At 40.6% G+C, this 23,729-nt stretch overlaps 2 long non-coding RNA genes across 2 annotated transcripts; both read right to left on the reverse strand.

Annotated features, from left to right (window-relative positions):
• Positions 1-3,694: 3,694 nt before the first annotated feature.
• Positions 3,695-4,106, reverse strand: LOC121784543. Its single transcript, XR_006046726.1, has 2 exons — positions 3,981-4,106; positions 3,695-3,912 (listed from the first exon to the last, which is right to left on the reverse strand). It is a non-coding gene; the product is annotated as an uncharacterized LOC121784543 (long non-coding RNA).
• Positions 4,107-18,063: 13,957 nt separating this feature from the next.
• On the reverse strand, positions 18,064-19,875 carry LOC121783698. Its single transcript, XR_006046622.1, has 3 exons — positions 18,595-19,875; positions 18,419-18,509; positions 18,064-18,339 (listed from the first exon to the last, which is right to left on the reverse strand). It is a non-coding gene; the product is annotated as an uncharacterized LOC121783698 (long non-coding RNA).
• Between the last annotated feature and the right edge of the window lie 3,854 nt (positions 19,876-23,729).

Genomic DNA, 23,729 nt, shown 5'->3' on the forward strand with positions numbered 1-23,729 from the left:
ATACACCTTAAGCTTGTGGGGACGGCTGCCCAAAAGTTGAAGCTAGTTCATGCCTTTGTGTGTTGTTTTCTTTAAGTGTTTATTTTCTCTTTGTTAGTCTGTTAGCGTCTCTAGGTCTAGGAGTTTGTGTTTTGTTTGTAGAGTCGGTCATAGGATAATCATGCATTGAAATTCGCCTTATTTCTTTTTCTTGTCTTTATACTTGAGGACAAATATGGTTTAAGTGTGAGCACTTTGATAAGACTAATTTCATGCATTTGCGGGGTCTAAACATGTTTTAAGCCAGGTGTGTAGAAAGTTTCGCCAGGTCCAGGAAGAAAGAAGGACGTTTGCATGGCGAAGGAAAATGGCGATAAAAGTGGGCATTGTGGAGAAAATGACTAGACGGAGGAGATCACGAAGCTGAAGGGCAGAATGGAGATTTCTGCGAAGGCTTCTAGAAGATCAAACCTGCACCTATATAAGGGAGAAAGCATGCAATTCACAAGAAGGACTTTTTTTGGTTGGCTAGTTTTTGGCTCTCTTAGCTCACTTATTTCTACACACTTGGGGGGATGTCCGGAAACTCATAGGGGATTTCTGGGTTCACTTTCAATTTCTGTTTGTTGTTGGGTAACACTGTCCTCACGGAGGGCGAAGATACAATTATTTGCTTTCGTTTTATTTTACAGTCATGAATTTCACCGAGCTTCGCTGTTCGATGCTCGGCTCTATTTTTCTGTTGGTTTATCGTGATTAATACAATTTCTGTTTTCTGATATGGCGATGTTTAATTTGAGTATGGATGATGTTTTATTTCTGAGTTTGTAGTTATTTACTCGATTGGAAGCTTTTCCCGTTTGCTTGTTGAATTGGAGTAGAATCGTTGAGGATTGTTGTTGATCAGAATAGATTTGCTGAATTGGAGTTTATGGAGTTGATTTTGGTTGTAGTTGGGTTCGGATTGCTTGGATCCGGAGTGGATTGAGCATCCGACGTGTGGATCTGAAACAAAGTAGTTGAAGTTTGATGTCTAGTTTTCGTGTTTTTGTTTCATTCCGTCTAGTATATGTAGATCTGTTTTATTTCCGGCTAATTGCAAGTTTTCGACGTTCGAATTTTTACATTATGTTTGAATCTGGATATGTGCTCTGTTTTCTTCATGTTCGCGATTGATTTAGGTAATGAGATGAACGTCGTTGTTAGTTAAATTCTTAGTTTGTTATTTGCAGCTTTTCTTCCGTACTTGCTGTTTCTGGAAAATGGTCACCACTGTTTACTCGCATTCTGTCTGGTTATATTAGGTAGTAGTTTGCTCACTCTAGGAAGTTAGTTTGATATCTCGTAGTTACAAGGATGTTCGATGTCTGCATGATGTTTTCAGTCTCCTAGGTCTAGTGTTAGATTTTGTTCGTAAATCTAGTAATAGTTACACCTCAACCCAAATTTGTGTGGCAGCAGCCATTCACTTTTCTAGAGTCTTCTAAATGCTTTCTTACGCGTCCATCTTCGTGGGATCGATCCCTGATTCCCTGTACTAATTCATAGTATAGCAGGTTGAGGGTTTTGAATGCGGAATTCGTGTGTCCAACGACTGAGACTTATGAGATCCTCAGAGTTCCTAGACCTTGTGATCTAACGGATTCTCTGGTTTGAGAAGCTCGACCTAGCATAAAAGTACACACGGTATTCCTGTAGCACTTCAGAGGCCCAAAGAAAACTAGTTTGTTTATGTTTCTTAGTGATAAGATTTTTTGAGCATCCATGGCTGGAGCCATAGGCATTTAACCTTCGGGGGGCGGCTCACACTTTTAAAGAGTGTCCTTGGGGCTATTCTTATTCATTTTTTTCAGGTCCTTGATCCTACAAAAGGGGCTTTGAGGCAGATAGAGCAGGTGATGGCTCGGTTTCTGTGGGGATCCTGTAACTCCTCAAGAAAGGCCCACTGGATTAAGTGGCTTGCCTACGGATGAGGGGGGCATGGGGATCTGGAGCCTGGCAGATTCAGTGGAGGCTTTTAGCATCAAGATGTGGTGGAGATTTTGAGAACAAGGGTCATTGTGGGCTCGATATATGTTTCAGAAATATTGCACGGTCTCCTTCCCAATGGTGGCATATCGATCTAATCGTTTTAGTCCGATGTGGAGACGAATGTTTAAGGTAGGAAGCTTGTGCCGTGAATAGATCAGGTGGGTGCTCGGGGTAGGAAATATCAGTTTTTGGCATTATGCATGGGTGAGGAATGCTCCGCTTGCAGAACTGTACAGTCCAAGTACTTTCCTTCTTGATTTAAAAGTAAATGATGTTTGGGAGGGAGATCAGTAGAATGGAATGGAGCTATGGCTTTTGGCGGAAGAGGTGGGACTGGCGGATGAGATTATTGAGGAGATTTTACAAGTTCCGTTCAATAGAAGGGATAAAGATAGGGGAAGGTGGAAACTAACCGGCAATGCCAACTTCTCCATTGCGTCATCATGGGAGCTTGTGAGAAATAGACCAGATAAACGTCTGATATACGAATTGATCTGGGGGACATAGATTGGCCATTCCATATCCATGTTCCTTTGGCGCCTCTTTTCTAACAGAATCCCGGTAGATCTGAAGTTGCAATGGAAGGGAATTTCTTTGGCCTCTAAATGCAGATGGTGTAAGAAACCGAGTATGGAATCTAGATTACATCATTTTGTAAATGGGGAGGTGGCTAGGAGGGTTTGGCGACATTGTGAGAGATGGTTTCCCCAGATTCCTCAATCGGGAGAAGTCCTTTGAAGCAGAAAATGTGATAAGGAGGGTGTCGTCGCACTTGAGGAACTTGGTGTTGGCTAAGATGTTAGGACCTGACCAGTGGAAGGATTGCTTTCCGAGGTTGGAGGTAATGAGTGATTCGGCTCGGGAGAGATATAGAAGAAAAGTTGGCAGGGTTCAATGGAGGCCACCAGACCTGCACTAGATTAAACTTAATGTAGATGGTGGTTTTCTTCCTTCTACTCAAGGTGCTGGGGGTGGGGGTGTGGTGAGGGATAGTGACGGAGAGATTCTTGCGGTTTTTTCTGCAGGGTTGAAGGGTGGTTCTGGTCTGGAGGCAGAAGTTTCAGCGGTCTGACTAGGAATAGTCCTGGGCAAACTATATGGCTGTCAGCTTTGGATTGACCTTCTATACGAGGAACTCAGTACCCGCGCTATAACGCCCCACTTTTTGAACCCTAATTTTCGAACCCTAAAGTACTTGCATTTAATGCTTTTAATGTTGCGAAGTCCGTGGATTAATTGTCGAGTGGAATTATTGTTGGATACTTTTCGTGACCTAATTTTGAGTTGGAATTTTGACTGTGTCAACTTTGTCGAATATGTGACGTGGCTGTTTTTGAATAATTGATGTGGGGTGAATTTAATTGTTTTTGAATAAATGAAAATTTGTTATTAGAGCTAGAAATTGTGAAGTACATCACAATGCGAATTTAAATAATTCCTTTCCGTGAGGAACATTTATTGGACTCGATTCCGTGTTGGATCCGATAAATTGAATAAATAATATAAAAAAAATAGTCTGTGATAATTAAATTGTGGGCAACACAATTTAATTAAAATACAAAGGACTGTGAATTAAACAAATCAAATTAAATCCTCTTCCCGTTGACTTGGTCACCAAGTCGATAATTCAATTTAATTAAAGATTCTCAGATATTTTCCTCCTCCGTGACCTGCAAATAAAATATTAACCAAATTCAATTTAATTCAAAAAAGAGGAAGAATCCGAAAACCTCCCTCAACACACGTTAAAAAAAACTGTTTTCCCTTTTCCCTTTTCCCTTTTCCCTTTTCCCTAAACCTCTTCCTTGATTACAATTGAGGAAAGAAGAAAATAATAAAATAAAAAATTAGCAAAGGATTTCTCCTCCTCCGTGTTCATGCGTCTTCCTCTCCTCCCATCATCTGCAAATCCTTTTCCAAAATTAGACCACCAATCAGCCTTTAATTCCAATTAATTGAGAATCAATTACCACAAATTTTCTTATAAATCTTAGTCTTTCTACCCTAATCTACCACGCCGCTTCCACGGTTCCTTCCCAAATCACGTTCAACTCCTGCAAGAATTCACCAGAACAAGGCTGCCTTTCTTCCTATTCCAGTTAGAACAGATTCAAGAAAACCGAGAGCTAAAGAGAGGGAGTTTCTGTTTGTTCTCTCGCAATCTGCCAAATCTAAGGTATATACCTCTCACACCAACACCAATTCCAATTGTTTTTACAAGCATCCATGTTCACTGCATTACTGTTACCATAATCTGTAATCAACCTTTTAATCGAGTAAATCGCACAACCCGAGCGGAAACCGAATCAAAGAACAACCTTATAATGAATTGAAATCAAAAAATTAAGAACGTATCTGCAAAATTTAAATCGGAAATTCTCGGGGTAAATCGGAGCTGCCGATCACGACGGTACGATAGCTGGATTGGACCCAGGCGAACGGCGGCGACGCTGCGGTGCCGAGCGACGACGGCGAGAGCTTGAGGGCGACGAAGCTTTTATTTCCTATTCATTTTTTTTCTATATGTTTAAGCTTAACGTGGGAAAAAATGGAAGAGAATTTGGGGATTCTTAAAAAAACTCTTGGCGTATTCTGTTTTGAGAAAGGAGGGGAAAGAATACACGATGGATTAGGAATGGGAGTAATGGATTCCTAATTGTCTTATTCTTTTAATATTCCTTTTTTTTTTTACTTTGAAGTGGAATCGTACGTGTATGTGTGTTGGGAATGGGAGTACTTTTTATTTAATTTTCTTTCTACTTTAGTCACGTAAAAGGTGTTGTGGTTTGTTAAATTAAGAACTTGGGCCAAATAAAATACTAAAAATGAATAGATGGGTTTTGTTAAAGTTAGGCTTTTACAATGGATTAGTTTGGATGGGCAGCCGGGTTTCTTTTTTCGGTTTGGAGGAGGAAATTGTTGACCAACTAACGTGATGGGCGTGAGCGGCCGACCGGCGTCTCAGGCGACGCCTTGGGCGGCCGCCAAATAATCAAAAACCGAGAAAAACGAGATAAACAACTTTAATTAGGAAGCATGCTTTTTATTTATTTATTTGAAAGGTGTGTTGATTTATGTATTATCTAAATGTTAAAGGTGAATCATCGCAAGTGAAACATGATATCAAGGGGAAGAAAGTACTTGCGAATTAAGCAGTCGAGGTGGGCTTTCTTTTAAATAAGGACAACGTCCTAAATATTTTTGTCGATGGAAATGAAACAGTATTTATCATGCCGTGATTTGATTTTTAACGTGCCTATCTGATGTGGCTATGCGCCATTGTTATATAAATCGAATTCGGGTCCTCGTAGGGCCGCAAACCCTACTTGGACTAGTGTACACCTATGGTAGATCGTGTGCTAGCGTACGGGCTGGCCGGTCTAGTGGCTTGGTTTGTGGCCACATTCCAAGTCATGTATTGGCAGATATGGCTAACGTCTATGGGAAAATGACTGATCAGTCGACTTTTACTATGGGAAATGATTTTAGTGCCTCGGGCCTTTCTAAAGCTAAACCCCGACGGTTACTTAAGTATGGCATGATAAAAAAAAAACAATTTTTTATTGAAAAATGTTTTCGGCATGAGCCCATTGAGTATTTTTATAGTACTCAGCCCTGCATGTGTTTTCCTTATGTGCAGGTTGAGCGGCGACGAGGGTATGGTGGTGTTGAGCAATTTAACTGGTGATCGAACTGTTGTCTTTGAATTATGGGTGTCGTTGTGTCCTCACACATGACGTCACTCTCTCTTGGTCGTTTCCGCTGTGATATTGCTTTCACTTATCTTTTAAATGGGCTTGCAACTTAAATTATTTGGATATTGAATACTTGGGATTTTACCGGTTTATGTCAAATACTTGGTCGTTTCCTTTGAATATTAATTATTGGTCAAGCTCGTTTTTGAAGCCCTAGTTCTTTTCGTCTTTTTATTAAATTCTCTTAATCACGATCGCCCATATTTATTAACCCTAAAGGGGCGGTCGTGACAGTTTGGTATCAGAACCTCAGTTTCTTTTCGCTCTGGACCCAAGAGTCTTTTGGAGTTAAAATCTATCCTTGTATTAATTGGCTAAAGTGTTAAACATCGAAGGCTCAACACCACAACTCGTCACGCCCAACCTCGAAAGAATATGTAAGAATATTTTGGCGACTTTTTAAATGAGTTACTGAATTTTTTGAAATTCGAAGGAAAAATGGTTCCTTGTGAAAAGCAATTTTGGGCCTATTGGAGATTTAAAGTAAATGCTATGGCTTTTAGAAAATGTTGTGGTCATACGAGATGTGAGACACTATGGGAGTATGTGATTGAAGGTGTTGATTGTTATGGATATTGAAGTGTGAATATGAATCGCATGCTTGAGGGGGGGAGACTTGTTACTACATGTTTGACTGCGCAATATATAAATGACGTTTTATGTGATGATAATTCATGATTGATGAAGTACGAAGTATCGTATAGAATCATTATGAAAGTGAAATGTTGAATTTTGAACTTTGTTGCAAATGTAGAATCCATATGAAGCTTGAATTAAGCAAAGATCGAATATATGTTAAAGTATGAGACTATGAACTATGTCTGGAGAAAAACATAGAGTGCCTAAGAAGTATGTTAGGCCGAACATACTCGAACATAGTTGTAAACTGATAACTACAATATCACTTTCCTGAGTGATGGGACAAACGAAAACATATACTTCGAACTAGACGGCTTATTATAATTGCCTACTGGTTTCCCTGGATGATAAGAACAAAATGAAAGGAAGTATCTAACGAGATCAAGACAAGAAGAAATGTTAGGTGATGTATCCTTACAACGTCGAGAAATTGTGCCTGCAATCAAATAAAGTGAATGCAATCGTGCATAACATGTTAATGCGATGACGCGTTACAAATATGACAACACTCATGACACGTTAAGGTCAGGAGGGTTATTACCATGTTTTAATGAGAATGACTGCTATGGCGTGCCAAAAATAATATGAAGCTGTGACCTTCAAGGACAGTTAATTGTTGTAACGACACCAAGAATCTTGACTTAGAATCTAGAGTTTTCGAGAACGCTTCTATTATCTTCGGGAAATGACGGAGTGCCATCTTTGTAGCTAGAATGGATGAATTTAACTGACAGTACTTACTTGGGTTCTCAGAAATTTCTTTCTATGAAGCTCCTTGACAATGGTATTCTTTTCGTGCATTTAAAACTTTTGATTGACCTGCAATTTGCAAGTGATGCATCACTGTTTCCTTTTAATGAATGTAGTGACTCATTCTTGTTCCTCTTGAGTCATTTTCGGAGCCATTCTAATCAAGGGCAATTTCAATAGTCCTCATGTTGAAACCCGTTCTGATCCAAGTAAGACTGTTAAATAGATTTCTAAATTCTTGATACAAGACTCTCAAGAAAGACAATGGCTCGATCTCTGCAAACACATATGAGGAATAAGTTTCAAGAGACACATACAAAATGATACACCAACAACACGAGGGGTCGAATATTTTCGCATCTATGCTTAGTTGTAGCAAGCAGCCAAAGAATCGAACGTTATGCCATACCAGACATTAGGTCTTGAGAAACAAAAAGCTGAGAGAAGCCATGCACATCAAATGATCACGTTTTGCGGCTCAGAATTTATGTAAGTGGTTGATTAAGGGATATACGGATAACAATTGAGAGTCGGAGTATTAAGGTCGTCACATAAGATCATCGCTGTACGATAGTATTGGAATGAAAATACGAGCACCCTGATAGATCAAGATATACGAACGAAGGTCGTAGACGAGAGGAAATCATCCAGCAAGTGGCGAAATTGAATCAACTAAAATGGGAAATAAGCGAAAGGGGAAACGCGTGCAAGCATCATCACCATCACCTCCTCCACCTAAGCCAGAATGGCATAATGAATAGTTTTTGCTAAAGCAAAATCCTCATATCTTCGATGGGATAGGAGAGCTAGCAAAGGACGAGACTTAGATACGCGCATTGGAGAGCATCTTCGAATTCTTCAAGTGCACTGAGGAAGAGCGTTTGATTTGTGTAACCTACCACTCACGGATTCGACCAACTTTTGGTGGGACCAAGCAAGGGACCTGACCCCTAAGCAAGTGGATACAATGACATGGGAGGATATTAAGACGGAAATATACAACGAGTATATCCAAAAAGTTACCGAAAGGCGAAGGCGGCCGAGTTTTACAACCTCGAACAAGGGCGCATGGTAGCGACAGGATATGACCGCACACTTGCGACATGGCTCGGCATGCACCCGAACAAGGGATACCGATAAGAAGAGAGCTGAGAAATTCCGTCCGGGACTAAGGCATGAGATAAAGATAGCATTGGCCAACCTTGGGAGACTTGCATACGCTGAATCGTTGACCTGCGTACTAGACGTGGAGGAAGCTATGTCCAAGGAGAGGGCGATGTGAAAACACTACACTGGAACTGCCTCCACCACATTATTCTCGAGAGAAGAGAAATTGAGATGAAAAATAATGCTCCCTATGAAAATAAGGGATACCAGCCCACCCAAAACCGACCACAGTATGGGGACAACCAAAATTTCTCTAACCAGAGGGGTGACTTCCGACCTAGACCACCACAATGCAATGTGTGCTCTAGGTACCATTTTGGAGAGTGTATGATGCAGAACACTACCAAGTGCTTTAACTGTGGGGAAATGGCCACTTCTCTAGAGAGTGTCCGAGCAAGAACGCGGGGATGGGTTCAAGGCAGAACAATCAGGGATTCCGTCCGCAGTCTAGGGCACCACTGGCGGAACCGAGGAGGAATCGTGATCAACCTCCGCGACAACAACAACCTCACCGTCCAAGACTTCCCTCCCAGGCTAGAGAATATGCGCTGAGTTCTTGACAAACCAAGACTGAACAAAGGAGTCACGAGAGCGGAAATTTGGCAGAACTATGTGTGGACACATTAAGTTGCCTGCTAATAAATCTGAACATAAGCTGATAGTGACCTCATCAGTGGGAGGAGTAGTAGAGATTTCTCGATTTCGCTCGAACATATAAATTGTTATGGGAGAACTTAGGCTAGTCGCGCACGACTTACAAGTTATGGCCATGAAGGATGTCGATGTAATCTTGAGAATGGAATGGTTGACTGCAAATTTTGCTACGATTCGATGTAAGGAGAGACGAATATCGTTACAAGCCCCTGGAAAGGAACTAATCGTGTATCATGGAATCACGATGAACAGAAAAACATCTATCATCTCGGCACTCCAAGCCACTACGATGTAGAGAAAAGGGCGTCCTGCCTATCTGGTCTATCTACAAGGAGATGAGAAGGAGGAAAGGAAAGTGGAGGATGTCGCTGTGGTACGAGAATTTCCAGACAATTTTTCTGAAGCGTTACCTGGTCCACCGCCAGTTCGACAATTGGAGTTCACAATCGACCTAGAGCCAGGGTCGGCACCAGTATCCAAGGCCCCATATCGAATGGCGCCAAAAGAGTTGGAAGAACTCAAGATACAACTACAAGAGCTTATGGACTTAGGTTTTATTAGACCCGGTGATTCACCGTGGGGCGCGCCTGTGCTTTTTATCAAGAAGAAGGATGAATCGATGAGAATGTGTATCGATTATAGAGAGTTGAACAAGATGACTCTCAAGAACAAATATCCACTGCCGAGAATAGATGACCTATTCGATCAACTTCGAGGAGCTGGTGTGTTCTCAAAGATGGATTTAAGGTCCGGATACCATCAATTGAGAGTACGACGAGAAGACATATCGAAAACTGCTTTTCGCACGAGATATGGTCACTATGAGTTTGTGGTAATGTCGTTTGGATTGACGAATGCACCTGCAGTGTTCATGGATTTGATGAACCGAGTATTTCACCCATACTTGGATAAATTCATTTTTGTATTCATAGATGATGTACTCGGCTATTTGAGGAATGAGAAGGAACACGAGAAGCACCTGCGAATCACTTTAGAGACGTTGAGGAGTGAGAAACTGTATGCCAAATTTAGCAAGTGGGAGTTTTGGCTTAAGGAAGTGAACTTCCTTGGTCACGTCGTGTCAGCAGAGGGAATCCAAGTGGACCCCACCATGGTCGAGGCGGTACAGCAATGGAAAGCACCCTCAACACCAAACGAGATTCGGAGTTTCCTAGGCCTGGCAGGATACTACCGAAGGTTTATAGAGGGATTCTCCAAGATAGCGAGACCCATGACCCAACAACTCAAGAAGGGGGTAAAAGTCAATTGGACCCCAGAGTGTGAGGCATGTTTCCAACTGTTGAAGGAAAAGCTAACTAGTGCACCGATTCTAGCTGTGCCAGAGCCTGGAGTGAACTACGTGGTATACACTGACGCTTCGAAGGTGGTACTTGGATGCATATTGATGCAAAACAACAAGGTGATTGCTTACGCGTCATGGCAATTGAGGCCACACGAGTTGAACTATCCAACCCACGACTTGGAGCTAGCAGCGGTAGTACACGCCTTAAAGATTTGGAGACATCATCTCTAGGGAGTCTGATGTGAGATCTTCACGGATCACAAAAGCCTGAAGTACTTCTTCAAGCAGAAAGATTTGAACATGCGGATGGCTCGAGTTGGTGAAAGACTACGATTGTGGCATCAACTACCACCCCGACAAAGAAAATGTAGTGGCAGGTGCTTTTAGCCGGAAGGACCATTCCCAACTGGCTACTTTTCTCACCAAAGAGGAAAGCCTGATTCGCGAGTTTAGTAAGATGTGTTAGGAAGTGGTGAGGGCACCGGAAACAGTGGATGCACGAATCGCCACGTTAGCTGTTGAACCTGATCTAAGGTCGATGATCATTGAAGCACAACGGATGGATGCGAAATTGGAGGAAATTTGTATAGAAGTGCGAACCGGCGAATCTGGGAATTTTAGTGAAGAAGGTGACAATGCCCTTACTTACGAAGGAAGACTATGCATACCGAATAACGAGGAACTAAAAAAAACGAAGTTATGAGGGAGGCACATGAGACTCCTTACACCGCCCACCCAGGAAGTACGGAAATGTATTAAGATTTGAAGAAGTCCTTTTGGTGGAATGGTATGAAGAGGGATATAGCGTCAATTGTTGAGAGATGTTTAGCCTGCCAGCAAGTGAAGGCACTACATCAACGACCGTATGGAAAGTTACAACCACTAGAGATTCCTGAGTGGAAATGGGAGCACATCGCCATGGATTTCGTGACGGGATTGCCAAGGACTCTGAGAGGAAACACCGCCATTTGGGTAATTCTAGACCGACTTACCAAGAGTGCGCACTTCATACCGATTCTCATAAGCTATGGGTCCAACAAACTAGCTCAGATTTACATAAAGGAGATAGTCCGATTGCATGGAGTCCCAATAACTATCACGTCTGATCGTGACCCAAAATTCACCTGAAGATTTTGGATGACTCTATAGAAAGAGCTTGGAACCAAATTGAACATCAGCACCGCGTTACGCAAACCGATGGACAGCCCGAAAGAACGATTCAAACTCTTGAGGATATGTTGAGAGTCGTGGTACTCGACCGAGGAGGAAGCTGGGAGGCAGCATTACCACTGATTGAGTTTGCCTACAACAACAGTTTTCAAGCAACGATAAACATGGCGCCGTATGAGGCATTACACGGGAGGAAGTGTAAATCGCCGCTCTACTGGAATGAAGTTGGCGAGAGAAGAATACTTGGACCCGATGCAGTTGAAGAAATGGTGGGAATCGTTCAGAAAATTCGTGAAAGGATAAAAGAAGCTCAAGACAGACAAAAATCATATGCGGATGTCCGACGAACTGATTTACAATTCCAAGCTGGCGACAAAGTTTTCCTGAAAGTATCCCCGTCAAAAGTGATAACACGATTCGGCGTCAAGGGCAAATTGAAGCCAAGATTTATTGGGCCTTATGAAATTCTTGAAGGAGTGGGCCCCGTTGCATACCGTTTGGTGCTACCACCAAACCTTGGAAATGTTCACAACGTTTTTCATGTGTCACAGTTACGAAAATACGTGTACGACTCGAAGCACGTGATCCGTTTTGAGGAAGTCGCGTTGAATCCAGATTTGAGCTACGAAGAGAGAACCCAATCTATTTTGGACCGAAAGATCCAAATTGTGAGAAATAAACTTGTTGCTTGTGTGAAAGTACTTTGGGAAAATCATGGGCATGAAGAAGCCACGTGGGAGAATGAGGATAAGATGATGGAATTGTACACAGAACTCCTTACTTGAGGGTAACAAATTTCGGGACGAAATTTCTGTTAAGGTTGGTAGGATGTAACGCCCCACTTTTTGAACCCTAATTTTCGAACCCTAAAGTACTTGCATTTAATGCTTTTAATGTTGCGAAGTCCGTGGATTAATTGTCGAGTGGAATTATTGTTGGATACTTTTCGTGACCTAATTTTGAGTTGGAATTTTGACTGTGTCAACTTTGTCGAATATGTGACGTGGCTGTTTTTGAATAATTGATGTGGGGTGAATTTAATTGTTTTTGAATAAATGAAAATTTGTTATTAGAGCTAGAAATTGTGAAGTACATCACAATGCGAATTTAAATAATTCATTTCCGTGAGGAACATTTATTGGACTCGATTCCGTGTTGGATCCGATAAATTGAATAAATAATATAAAAAAAATAGTCTGTGATAATTAAATTGTGGGCAACACAATTTAATTAAAATACAAAGGACTGTGAATTAAACAAATCAAATTAAATCCTCTTCCCGTTGACTTGGTCACCAAGTCGATAATTCAATTTAATTAAAGATTCTCAGATATTTTCCTCCTCCGTGACCTGCAAATAAAATATTAACCAAATTCAATTTAATTCAAAAAAGAGGAAGAATCCGAAAACCTCCCTCAACACACGTTAAAAAAAACTGTTTTCCCTTTTCCCTTTTCCCTTTTCCCTTTTCCCTAAACCTCTTCCTTGATTACAATTGAGGAAAGAAGAAAATAATAAAATAAAAAATTAGCAAAGGATTTCTCCTCCTTCGTGTTCATGCGTCTTCCTCTCCTCCCATCATCTGCAAATCCTTTTCCAAAATTAAACCACCAATCAGCCTTTAATTCCAATTAATTGAGAATCAATTACCACAAATTTTCTTATAAATCTTAGTCTTTCTACCCTAATCTACCACGCCGCTTCCACGGTTCCTTCCCAAATCACGTTCAACTCCTGCAAGAATTCACCAGAACAAGGCTGCCTTTCTTCCTATTCCAGTTAGAACAGATTCAAGAAAACCGAGAGCTAAAGAGAGGGAGTTTCTGTTTGTTCTCTCGCAATCTGCCAAATCTAAGGTATATACCTCTCACACCAACACCAATTCCAATTGTTTTTACAAGCATCCATGTTCACTGCATTATTGTTACCATAATCTGTAATCAACCTTTTAATCGAGTAAATCGCACAACCCGAGCGGAAACCGAATCAAAGAACAACCTTATAATGAATTGAAATCAAAAAATTAAGAACGTATCTGCAAAATTTAAATCGGAAATTCTCGGGGTAAATCGGAGCTGCCGATCACGACGGTACGATAGCTGGATTGGACCCAGGCGAACGGCGGCGACGCTGCGGTGCCGAGCGACGACGGCGAGAGCTTGAGGGCGACGAAGCTTTTATTTCCTATTCATTTTTTTTCTATATGTTTAAGCTTAACGTGGGAAAAAATGGAAGAGAATTTGGGGATTCTTAAAAAAACTCTTGGCGTATTCTGTTTTGAGAAAGGAGGGGAAAGAATACACGATGGATTAGGAATGGGAGTAATGGATTCCTAATTGTCTTATTCTTTTAATATTCCTTTTTTTTTTTTACTTTGAAGTGGAATCGTACGTGTATGTGTGTTGGGAATGGGAGTACTTTTTATTTAATTTTCTTTCTACTTTAGTCACGTAAAAGGTGTTGTGGTTTGTTAAATTAAGAACTTGGGCCAAATAAAATACTAAAAATGAATAGATGGGTTTTGTTAAAGTTAGGCTTTTACAATGGATTAGTTTGGATGGGCAGCCGGGTTTCTTTTTTCGGTTTGGAGGAGGAAATTGTTGACCAACTAACGTGATGGGCGTGAGCGGCCGACCGGCGTCTCAGGCGACGCCTTGGGCGGCCGCCAAATAATCAAAAACCGAGAAAAACGAGATAAACAACTTTAATTAGGAAGCATGCTTTTTATTTATTTATTTGAAAGGTGTGTTGATTTATGTATTATCTAAATGTTAAAGGTGAATCATCGCAAGTGAAACATGATATCAAGGGGAAGAAAGTACTTGCGAATTAAGCAGTCGAGGTGGGCTTTCTTTTAAATAAGGACAACGTCCTAAATATTTTTGTCGATGGAAATGAAACAGTATTTATCATGCCGTGATTTGATTTTTAACGTGCCTATCTGATGTGGCTATGCGCCATTGTTATATAAATCGAATTCGGGTCCTCGTAGGGCCGCAAACCCTACTTGGACTAGTGTACACCTATGGTAGATCGTGTGCTAGCGTACGGGCTGGCCGGTCTAGTGGCTTGGTTTGTGGCCACATTCCAAGTCATGTATTGGCAGATATGGCTAACGTCTATGGGAAAATGACTGATCAGTCGACTTTTACTATGGGAAATGATTTTAGTGCCTCGGGCCTTTCTAAAGCTAAACCCCGACGGTTACTTAAGTATGGCATGATAAAAAAAAACAATTTTTTATTGAAAAATGTTTTCGGCATGAGCCCATTGAGTATTTTTATAGTACTCAGCCCTGCATGTGTTTTCCTTATGTGCAGGTTGAGCGGCGACGAGGGTATGGTGGTGTTGAGCAATTTAACTGGTGATCGAACTGTTGTCTTTGAATTATGGGTGTCGTTGTGTCCTCACACATGACGTCACTCTCTCTTGGTCGTTTCCGCTGTGATATTGCTTTCACTTATCTTTTAAATGGGCTTGCAACTTAAATTATTTGGATATTGAATACTTGGGATTTTACCGGTTTATGTCAAATACTTGGTCGTTTCCTTTGAATATTAATTATTGGTCAAGCTCGTTTTTGAAGCCCTAGTTCTTTTCGTCTTTTTATTAAATTCTCTTAATCACGATCGCCCATATTTATTAACCCTAAAGGGGCGGTCGTGACACGCGCGGGTCAAGGCGTTGTGCTGATTAGATCAGCTTGGCCTCCCAAACTTCCGGTTTTGATATGTTTTTTTATTATTGCTTGGTTTTGGCTTTAGTTTGATTGTTTATTCTTGGGTTGTAAATTTTCTTTTGGGATTGTCTCTCTGCACTTCCTTTTTTGAATGATATATATGGAATGAGGGACCTACTCAACCCTCCACCGTGAAGGTGTTTCTCAAAAAATAAAAAACTATGAAAGCACATCTGTGAAATTCCCTTTCTCATCTGTTTAATCTGTGTGATTTATTTACAATTGTTATTTGCTTTCGTTTTTACATTTTTTTATTCCTAAAATTTTCAAATCTTCTGTTTCTTGAAATAGTAGAAGAAGCTTAGTAGAAGGTAGACAATTTGTGATCATTTTCCTTATGTTCGATATTTGGTACTGACCATTAGCTATACTATATATACTCTATATACTTGTAGGTTTATTTAGTGCTAATAAAAAGTGCATAGAGTTTTTGGCCCCGTTGTCGGGGATAACTTTCACTACGTGAATGATATCGTCAAATGGACTATTTTATTACTTTGGATTTTTATTGCTTTTAGTTTTATTTTTTTTAGTCCCCTACAGGTCGTGCATGTGAACGCGCTCTAGGAACGAGAGCTTAGAGTCGATTGATCAAGAAATTGAAAAAACTCGTAGGAAGATAAGAAGTGATCAAAATAAGAAGGAGATGCTGTGATTCCTGGTACAACAGTTGTTAGATGAAGAAGCTGCAAAGAAGGCGGCTAGAGAAGAGCATGAAAGGAAGAACAGGGAGATAGTGTCGGTGATGCATTTGTTCAACCATGGCAATGTACTTACCATCCCTGGGTCCACGGATTGTTACCAGCAACTTTGAGCTGCGGATGCCCCTTATACAAAGGGTGTAATAATATCCATTTGTAGGGAGAGCCACCTAGGATGCCAACCGCCATCTCACAAAGTTCGTGGAGATTGGGAACACTCTCAAGTTGAATGGTGTCGACGACGACGCCATAAGGGTAAGAATCTTCTCATTCTCTTTGATTGATTCTGCTAAATAGTGGTTTGAATGTTTGCCTGTAGAGCAAGTCTCCACATGGAAAGATATAGTAGCGGTCTTCCTAGATGAATCATTCCATTTTCCGGCAGGGACTATCCTAAAGCTCAAAAGTGAGATATTCCAGTTCGTGGCCAACATCAGAGGATGGTCAATAGAAAGGCACAAATCAAGAAGAGTGGCAGCCATTGGAGAGGCTAAGGACAAATCATTCCATTTTCTGGAACACCTCTAACAGAGGGACAAATAGTCAATTTTGGAAGAACTTATTGTCATCCTCTTTCAGACATGAATCTATCTGATTTAAAAGGGAAGAACTTGCATCAGTATAGCAATTCAAACATCGGTTTGATTCACATTCCATGTTCCGAGTTACCATCTGAAAAGAGGAAAAAACAGAGTCTTTGTCTAAAGAAATGCATTGAGAAAGGGCAGGAATAGGCAAAACTAAGAGTTAGAGTTGACTAGATGGGCACATCTAAGAGAGAAGAGGCCAATCCCGCCTACCTCAGTCATTGCTCTATCCAAAGACGATGTTCTTCCCTCTCCTACTAAGGACGTCGACTATGTTCGAAATGGGGTTGTTCCAAATAGGCCTTACAATAATAATTATCGTCCTAGTCAGAGGGGAGTAATTTTAATAATTATAATGGAAACCGTCCTCATCCCAACCTTTTTTATTCTAACAATAATTTTTTACAACCTCCTGCAGGATTTAATGTGAGCAAAGGGGGAGTAGTTGAGCCACTTAAAAAGGAGGAGAAGTATGAGCAAGGGATCTTAAAGATCTTGGAAATGTTAGTGGAAGATAGGACAACCAATGAAACCAAGATTGGAGTCGTTGAGGCAAGATTGAACAACCTCGAGGCTGGGATGAACACCATTACCTCCACTGTCTCGATCATTAAAAATCAAATGGACCAAGTCCAAAAGAAGGCAGAAGAGGAAAGAGCCAAGGTAGCAGCACGGGTTGCTGATATCAATAAAAAGTGGGTTGCGAAGAAGCCAAAGGATGAAGCCAGCACCTCTGGAACGGAATCTAGGGACTGTGCAATTCCTAGCGGTCCGCTGGACTAGTCGTAGCGGACCGCTGGCGAAGAGTCAGAAACTGCCGATAGCAAACCCGTGCAACACAATGGGATTGTTCTCTTTTTTCAACCAAAGAGAAAGTTTAAGCTTGAAGAACAATTCAAGCATTTTCTAAATATATTTTGTAAAGTTCACACTAACATTCCTCTTATTGATGCCTTGCAGGAAATTCCTAGGTATGCCAAACTACTAAGGGAAGCAGTAATGAAGAAGCAAAAGCTCAAAAAGGCCGACCTCAAGTTACCCCTTCATTGCAGTGAGATCATACAAGGAGAGGGCCGTGAAGCAAAGAGATCCATACTAGTTCATTAGATGCTCTATTGGAGAAGAAGGCAAGGTGGATAAAGCTCTCTGTGACTTAGGGGCTAGTATAAAACATCAAGCCATTGAAGTACTATGAGAATGTGAACATTGAACCACTCAAGACGTCAGGTGTGATTTTAAGGCTGGCCGATAACACCGCGGTGAAGACAGTGGCAGTGATTGAGGATGTATTGGTAAAGGTAGATGATTTTATATTCCCTGCTTATTTCTTTGTTCTTGATATGAAAGTAGATAAGCAAGTGCCCCTAATCCTTGGCATAAATTTTCTAGCCACTTGCAAAGCTCTTATTGATGTAGGTAAAGGCAAAATCATTATGACAATCATAGCTAATCCACTTACCACATCGAGTGTAATGGCCACCATTTAATCATCTTAACTTTTAAGATATTTATCGAACTATGGAATGAATGCCATTTTCTAGTTACTTTAATTTCGAGAAATATACAACCCTCATGTTCGATTACTCGATTAATGACTAATTTCGATCTAGAAATGAAGGAAATGAGCAAGGTTCGAATAAAAAAAACTGAATACGTGTTTGTTCATTCCTTGGAAGCTATGACTTAGCTTCAAAAAAAATAATAAAAAAATAATACATAGGAATATCAAAAAGGAAAACGCCTTGAATCTTTTATTCACCAGCCCAATACCACACCCCTGCGGGCCGGGCCCAAATGAACTGTCGACCCAGAGCAGCGGGCCCACTTCGCAGAACAACAGCAGGACGGCCGAATCATTTCCCAACTTGCAAGACCACAGCAAATGTTAAGATTTATGAATAGGAGAAAGAGAGAAACTTTTAGTAAGAGGAAAGAGACATTACCTTTCAAGGATGAAAAGCAAATCTTGCCTAGAGGGTTTAGGGTTTAGGGTGGCAAGTGAGCTCCTGCATTGTCTTCCACCTCAACCGAGACCTGCTCAAACAAAACAAAGGAAATTAAATGAATTTGCAAGGTACCAAGACTCAACTCTATCCAAGCAAAGAAATGAGACACCTACTTTAGTGAAAAGAGGCCAAACAATCCCAAAGGAGCAAGGGACAGCCTGCAGCACTCCTAAACCCCAACCGATCTCTGCAGCCTTTGATTGTACATTCTGCAATACCAACAATCAACACATTTTCAAGAGTCCTATCTGCAGCCTTTGATTGTACATTCTGCAATACCAACAATCAACACATTTTCAAGAGTCCTATTTTCCTAGTACACCACCAGATTTCAGTTAAAGATTGCTGCAAAATCCTAAAAGAGAGGATTTGTAGCAGGAAAGGAACAAGGAATATAGCAGCCCCTTTATCGGCACCAAGTACATCAAGGATCAGTGTTGTTAATTTGGCGTTCGGGTCGCTCGGGTCGCCCAGGTCGCCCGGGTCGAGACCATCACCGCCCCAACATGGATGGGTTGATCGAGATGCATGGGTCGCGCTGGGTCGGTTGGGTCGGCGGGGTCGAGCGTTTCGGGTGGGTCGAGCGTTTCGGCTACAGTGTTTTTGCGCTGTATTTTACAGAGATTGAAGGAAGATGATGGAGAAGAGAGAGGAGAGAGGAGAGAGGAAAGAGGAGTATAATTATGAGTCATAACCTTGGGAATAGAGTTCATCATTTGTCACTATTCATTTGTTTAGTGGGATTAGGAAAATATTAAAAATTGACATAGTTTATCTCACTTTTTTAGGCAGCAATAAATATTATTTTTCCAAATTTTTGATTAGTTAAACTAAATCCAATATATTTACATTGATATATATTGTCAATCCAAACAAGGAGTATAATTTAATGGTGGAAAATGAGTAGTACTAATAAAGAAGACATTGAGAATTTTTCTGCTTGAGTGCGTTTAAGTCACTAATAGTCTATATAATTTTAGGAATAAATTAATATTTGTTCTTCTACTATATAAACGTTTCGAGATTCAAATTGTACTATTTAAAGTTTTATTATTTTATTTGTATAATAATCTATTGTATTAATCAAATTATTTATTAATTTTTTTGTAATTATTCGTCTCATATTTTATATAGGTTTGTCTACTAATACATATTCATTTATTTTTTACTAATTTTTAAAAGAGATTTCACATTCCACTCCTATTTTATTATAAGTTAATACTACATACAAAATGACGCACATTTCATAACTTTTTTCTTTTGACATTTTCAGACAATGAATTCAATTATTTATTTTGTGTTATACTTATGACTTATGAATTGTTTTGATATTTTGATAATTTCAATTTTCCACTTTATCTCTATTTACATGAATTACGTCTACATTTATATTATTTGATATATTATAAACATTAGAGTAATATATTTATTTGATTTAATATTAAAAGGCAAAAAAATTAGCCTAGATTAGTGGGTCTCTCGACCCAGTCGACTCGTCGACCCGCGACCCGAATTTTCACCTTATCGACCCGGTGCGACCCTCGACCCTAACAACACTGTCAAGGATGGCCTATAAAATCCTCCCTCACACACATCGAACACCCCTTCCACATACTTGAGCTTAACACAACAAAATTTTGAGAGTAAGAGAGCAACAAGTAGTGTAAATGAAAATCCCACAAGAGGGACCCTTTCAAGACAAGTGCAACTTGTAACAGGTAAAACACCTCAACACCTCTATGCATCATGTCTAGGCAAACACAGTACATAGCCGAGATCAAGGACTTAGGATGAACAAATAACAGTAGCCTCAACAATCAACACATGCCCAAAAATATTCCATAGACAGTTTCTTAGGCTTAATGACATCAACAGTAAGTCCAAAAAAAATGATTCATTCAAACAAAGAGCCGAATTAGAAAAGGGAAAGGAGTGCAGAGACTTAGCTACTGGTCGGCGAGACGGAGTGGCTCGCGGACAGGGCCGCAGCCGACGGTGGTGTTGACTGTCAGCGTAGGCGACGCCTCTTCGCTATTCCGACGGTACAGATCACCGAGCCACAGGTGAGACGCCGTGACATCGCTGACCACCGGGAGGACACATGCGTTGATGACAGCGGTTCCACCGAAAGGGCGACGCCCCCTCCTCTGCTTCGACGGCGCCGAGACGATGAGGGAGGCGGCAGACGGAGGCGTCGGCAGGGGTTTGGCCAGCTCCGAGCCTAGCCCGACGGAGGCGGCTACAGAGCCGCGGCGTCGGCTGAGGAAGAAGGCGGTGCCGCGTGGAGAAGGAGTCACGGAGGCGGCGACAGCTGGACAAACCGCTGGAGTCGCAGGCACGGGAGACGCGAAACATCTGCCTGAGGAAGGGATGGCAGAAGGAGAGGACGCCTCTGTGATGTCGACGAGAGGAAGGAGAGAGATGGAGAAGTTAGGGAATTGTTTTCATATTTGGGATTTTGAAAGGGGTTTGACCGAATTGGGAGCATTTTTCTTTTTTTGTTGGGCTGTTTCTTTTCTTTTCTTACTGGCCCAAAAGAATTTAAAGTGGTAGTGGGCTAAAACATTAATTAAGTAGGAATTGGGCCTTAAACTTTAAATAAATGAATGGAGTGGTTCTTTAAGTATTGGGCCTGCTATGTTGATTTTATTCACTGGCCCTCCTAATGTGTTTCCCGATCAAATAATGGATGGCCGCTACTAAATCCCGCAATGACAAAATTTAATTCCCAGATTTTATTTTAATTTAGTGCTCAAATATGTAATGTTAAGAAATGGTACGCTAATAAATTCCAAGATGATTAATAGACCTAGTATCTACCTTAATGCTTGAGTAATTTTTGCATAGGAGATAATGCCCTCTTGACCACAAATAATTTTGTGAGTCTCCACATAATTAAATATCTCGAATTAATTAATACTTTTCTATGGGTTTAGGAAAAGGGAAATAAAAATGATCACACGCTTAGGAATGCATACACGTTAAGTATTTACCTTCTTAAACCTAATTTAAGTATACTTTATTTTCTAAAGGGGCGTCTTCGCACGTCAAGTAAGACCAAGTCGAGAGACTTCCAACTAAGGAATTAAGCTCTGAGGTGGGCATTTTTTTCAAAACGTGATTTTAGTATGATTATGTGAATCTTTTTTGAACATGTTGTCATGCCATGTTTTGCTTTTACGATTACCTATCTGCTTGGCTATGCCAATTATGTTTAATCGAATTCGGGTCCCAGTAGAGCCGCAAACCCTACTCGGTATAGTGTACACATATGGGGACCGTGTGCTAGCTTTCGAGTTGGCCGGTCCAGTGACCGTCGTGGAATGTGGCCACATTACCGGTTCACATACGTTCATATATGGTATTTATGTTTATGTGATTGCGCAATCAATTTTATGAAAAGAAAGAAATTTAGTGACTCGGGCCTTTTTAAATAAAAACCTCGTGTTCACTCAACTATGGCTGACAATTAAATGGAACTTATTTTTGGCACTGTGCTCACTGAGATGTTTCTTTTCTAACGTGCAGGTTGAATGTGATTGAGGCGACGAAGGTGTTGGGAAGTGATCGTTAATAAGTAGTTAGGTAGCCCAAAGTAGTATGTCTTCATACATACTATTTTGTCTTGGACTCTTCCGCTACAGTAGAATTTTGTTCTAGGAATTTCTCGTTACTTCGATTTCATTTTGACTATGTACCCATTCACCTTCGAAAACTATTATCTCGAGTTGATTATTTCTCTTATGTTGAATTCATGATTGATGAGATTATTTGTCATAGCTACGCTCACTAGTACAAGGGAGTTGTGGTCGTGACATCGAGAGTGCAATTCTTAAAGACGAAGAGGGGCGTGGTGCAAAGAGGGAAGAGGAATGTAGGATGGTCATGATGAGTGACAAGGCCAAACCTTTTAAGCCACTAGAAGGGGAAGATAATTCTAAACATTCTATTTTCATAGTTACTCCTAAACCTCTAAGTGCTAAAAAAAGCCTAAGCTTTTGCATACTCCCATGCAGGAACGGACCACGAGGAAAAAGAAGCCCCTACATCTTATAGACTCTGGGCTCTACGTCATCAAAACTGCAAGTGGAAAATTCAAATGGTGGAAGAAAGTTAACAACAAGCTAGTTCCATTTGCGGTGTGGAAGACAAGGGTCGTTAGTCTACCCACTTAAAGATGGGTCACTTCATGTCGAGCTAATGACTTAAAAAAAAGTGCTTGTTGGGAGGCAACCCAACTTATTTTTATTTATTTTCATTTTCTGTCATTTTTGGTTTAGAAAAAAAAATTAAAAATAAAAAATTAACAGGAGTCGCTGCGAAATCCACTGCGGTCGCTGACTGTTTACATGTGCAGGAACAGGTTCAGGCCCTAGGGCGGGCTTAGGGCATTCCGCAATGACCCGGTGGAGAACACCGTTTTCAGCAGGGCACCCAGCGGTCTGCTGGTGTACGACAGCGGTCGCTGGCGGAGAATCAGTAACGGGATTAAGCCTATATGAGCTGAGTTTTCTCACCCTTTTCTTCAACACACTAACAATTCTTTCCTTACACGCGACCCAACTACATATAATCACCAATTTCAAACACCCACACTCTCATTCCTCCATTCTCATCCAATTCATCGTCTAATTCTCTCCAACTCAAGGTATGATTCCTCATTTAAATTTCTGAGTTTTGTTTGAATAGTTCCATGGAATTTGCCCTATCTTATTGAATTGTTCGGATAAAAAGCATGTTTAAGCATGGGGGATGAGTTTGATGATGATTTTATGTGTATTTCATGGTTTAAATCTTGTATATTTTGTTGGTGGTGAATTGTATATTTCTTGTTGGTGATTACCTTGTGTGTTCTTTGTTGTTTAAAGTTATGAGGCTATTATTACTTCCATGAATTGTGACACTTTAGTAGTTTTGAGAGATTGTTGACTTATGTTGAATATGTTTATACGTCTTGCATGGAGGATAAATATATGATGGGGGATGGATTTGTTTGTTCCTAATTTTTTGAGGTTGTTTTACATGTTCATATGCTACAATTTAGGATGTTGTTTGTTAAGGGGTTGGCAGCGGAAGCGTGCATCAAATAAATCACATAATGAAAGCGATCTATTTAGCAAATTATTTAGACAAATTATATTCGCTCAATTATCACATGTATCATTCTCATAACTCAAATTAAATCATGCTTCAAGTATAATTGAAACCTAAAACATGTTTTTCTAAAGATTATCCATTTTACCTTCTC

The sequence above is a fragment of the Salvia splendens genome, chromosome 21, assembly GCF_004379255.2.
Source record: "Salvia splendens isolate huo1 chromosome 21, SspV2, whole genome shotgun sequence".
Classification (NCBI taxonomy): Eukaryota; Viridiplantae; Streptophyta; class Magnoliopsida; order Lamiales; family Lamiaceae; genus Salvia; species Salvia splendens.